This window comes from Dasypus novemcinctus, chromosome 11, assembly GCF_030445035.2.
Source record: "Dasypus novemcinctus isolate mDasNov1 chromosome 11, mDasNov1.1.hap2, whole genome shotgun sequence".
Classification (NCBI taxonomy): domain Eukaryota; kingdom Metazoa; phylum Chordata; class Mammalia; order Cingulata; family Dasypodidae; genus Dasypus; species Dasypus novemcinctus.
Genome location: NC_080683.1, coordinates 53,689,738 through 53,693,343, shown reverse-complemented (window position 1 = coordinate 53,693,343; position 3,606 = coordinate 53,689,738). Strand labels below are relative to the sequence as shown.

General features: G+C 33.8%; 1 non-coding gene across 1 annotated transcript; it reads right to left on the bottom strand.

Moving 5' to 3' along the window:
• Positions 1-267: 267 nt before the first annotated feature.
• Positions 268-405, bottom strand: LOC111762344 (U4 spliceosomal RNA). Its single transcript, XR_002795475.1, has one exon. It is a non-coding gene; the product is annotated as a U4 spliceosomal RNA (small nuclear RNA).
• Positions 406-3,606: the final 3,201 nt, after the last annotated feature.

The window sequence follows — 3,606 nt, the reverse complement described above, 5'->3', positions numbered from 1 at the left end:
AAGAAATGAATTGCACTAATACAAAGAATTAATACTAGGTTGGTATATGAGAATTTCATATTTTATTAATGATTTTTCTGGAAAATGTACACCATTTCTAATTTAATCAATTTAAATAAATAAATAGGACATTTGAAGGAGAAGAAGCCTCATTCTATATGGTTTAGAAAACCGATCAGGAACCAATGATAAGAAGATTTAGCTAGGCAGTTTGTTTTTGGTTTCGTTTTGTTGTTGCTGTTTTTTGTTGCTGTTTTTTTTCCCAGTTCCCATAGAGACTCAAATATTGCCAATGCTGACTATATTTCAAGTCATCACGGTGGGATATTGGGAAAATTTTTCAATTAGCAAGAATTGCACCTCAGATAAACCTCATTGGCTATGATACTGCCACTGCACAAAACTAGCAAGGCAGTTTTTAACTCATACTATAAGAAAGAACTTTATGATAATTATAGTTGTTTGAAATGGAATAAATTTCTACATTCTTTGTCTCCGGGAATATCCACACTAAGTACGGAAAATAACTTTTAAGAGATGTTGGTGTGAGATTTATAAAGTACCCAATGATTGAACCAGATTGGCATCTAAAATACTCTCAAACTTGGATAATACTATTTTACTGAATACCAGCATCTTCAGGAGAGGCTATATATGAAGGCTAAGATCGTACTTTCTTTGTTTCGTTCTTTTTTCTTTAATCATGCATCCTGCACAGAGGCTAGTATTTTCAACACATTATTTTAGCAATTTGGATTGGACTTCTAAAGGAACTAAAAACATTTCATGAAATCCTTATGGTAAGTTATCACATTACACAGATTGACATCTGAAAATGGTTTTAGAAAGTACAAGGCAATGAGACATACCACAAACAAATATTTTTATGCCTACTGTACTTAAGGGAAAAATAACCTTAAAATATATGAACCATATTTCACAGAACAGTATTTGTGATATGTAAACAAAAGTTGTGAGTAGACTATATACAAATAATAATTCTGATAATTTCTAAGTATAGTAATTACATATTGATATCATGTTCTTAATCTGTTACATGTGGATATATCTAGATTGTTTTATGTTCATCAAAATTTGTATGACATTTTGCCAATATTTCAAGTTTGGCAAAACTTAAAGTGAATTTTTCCATTATTTATTAAGCCCACATGAATTTCAAGGATTATTTATGAGGATGGTGTGATTCATTTGGAAGGCTCCTACTGATGGATTTGTTTAGAAAAGCATGTTAATGCCTAGAAAATGTACTCAATTAAACACATTTTTCAGATGAACTTTTCCATCAAAAGAAACACCGATTGTGAATTTATCCTAGGGACTTAGATTCTAATCTGCCTTTGGCCATGTTTCCTTAGTAGAGTAGCCATTTCGTGAGTACCTTCTCCATGCCAGGGACTTTACATATGTATCAAGGAAGCCCTGGCTTGGTTTGTTCCCTGAGAAATCTCTTTTCAATTGAGAAAAGACTAACAAAGAACTGGACTGAGCTTGATGTAGCCCCATGTGAACTAGACATCTAATGTCCCACAGATGGTCTTACTTAAGATTAAATTACCTAGATGTTAAGGAAAGAAATAATGTTCGACTACTGAGGGAACTAGATTCTGTGTTTTATATGCCGTAAGGCCAAACTATGAGTCTTACCAAAAGGAAATAATGGTGAAATCCTAATATTTTCCTATAGGTCTCAAAAACTATGCATTTCATTCCAAAAGTGCCAAAGAGTTCAAAGCGTTAACATACTTTATTTAAAAAAATGACCAAAGGCATGAAGTTATGCATAACTGCTAATGTCCACAAGCGTTTGAATATAAAGAAGACTTAGGTTTAACTCTTTTTTTAATTCTTTTTTTTTTTTACTTTTTTTTTGAGGTATAGGGGCCAGGGATTGAACCCAGAACCAGGTTTATGGGAAGCTGAGCCACATCAGCATCCAGATTTAACTCTTAATTGTCACATAGGGAAAAGGCTGTACATAATTTTATAGATAAATGCAAATAAATGTTGGGTAGTTAAAAAATTTCCATAAAAACTGCATATTAAATTGGTGATTCAACTTTCAATAGAAACCATCTTAAAAATAAAAATTAAAAGTTGGAAGCCAATTCAATCAAACATTTCAGTCCAGAATTTTTTATTCTCCCCTCTCAAAAATTGTTTTTAAACAGGTCAGTGGGATTTTATTCATTTCTGGAATACATGACAGCCCTGGTACTCTACTACACAATGAGTTGCAGACCCTGGATGAGCAACAAGAGTGGCTTTAAGTAACATGGTTTGGAAAAGGAGCCACTATGCATAATAGTCACAAGCAGAAAAGTTGTTAGACTGGGATGAGGACTAGTATGTTGAAGATTTAAAATATCAAAAGATGTATGTTTCAAAAATTGTTATTTCTTTTCTTAACCACTAAGTTACTAGCCTCCATTTCCCTTTTTCCGCCTTTCACTTTCTCTCATATGTTTTCCTTTTTTCAATTTCAAATGTTATGGGTTTCATTTGGCAACATAACCTTTACAATACGAGTAACATTTTAGAACTAGATCTGATTCAGTGACCATAGGAATTTATCTATTCATTCTTTTACTCATCATTAACTTAAAACCTAATATGTGGCAGAACAAAACTTAGAAATACAAAGAAAACACTTCTCCTACCTTCAGAGTACATACAACATAATGGGCAGATATCTTGAAAGTGTACTTAACTATTTTTCTAGTCTACAAAATATTTCAAGGGCATGACTGTCCTGCTGCTGCCCATCTATTTGTCACAATATATTAAAGAGCTGAGTTGATGGCAGGAATAGAATGAAGGACTGAGCATATAGGCTAATATCACCATCATCTTCCTTTGACTGAAAGAACAAGGAGGATGTCTGGGCAAAGATGTGAGGCTTTACTTGATTTATTCTATACTTCTACACCTTGTACCTTTTCATCTTCTTTACGTATGCTGCCCAGACTCTGCTCACTTTGCTCCTCCTTTCCTTATTTCCACTGGTTGATAAACTTCTTGAGGACATAATCGTGTCTTCTTTTTACTCTGAGCCTCCCCCAAGTAGCACAGCACTATACTTTGTATATAAGTGCTTAGCAAATGTTTTTTAAGTTATAAATTTGCATTATCAAAAAGGAAGCCATAAAACATTATCAGCAGAGGAAAACAAGAGGTAGGGAGAAAATACTTACAAATTGCCCTTTAGCTAGTTTGAAAGAATGTCTTCATTAGAATATTTGATCTTATATGTGACCCTACCAAAAAGTAAAATGTTTGTACTTAATTTCATCCAATGTGACATTCACAGGAAGCCATCCTGATGTTAAATTTTCCACTGGTCAGATGATGCATGAGCAGAGGCGTTGAGTGAAGGAGAAAGAGAGAAGCACTTTACTCTGATTAAAATTTCCCCTCAGATAATATAAGAAAAGAAAATCTATTTTTATTTCAGCATGTGTGGCAGAAACAAAAGCCCCTTTTCTACTTCCCACCCCCACCGCCCCCCACCACACACACGCACACCCATGATATTCTGAAAATACCAGCATTCAACTTGCTAGCTTCATATGCCAATATAGGAACCTT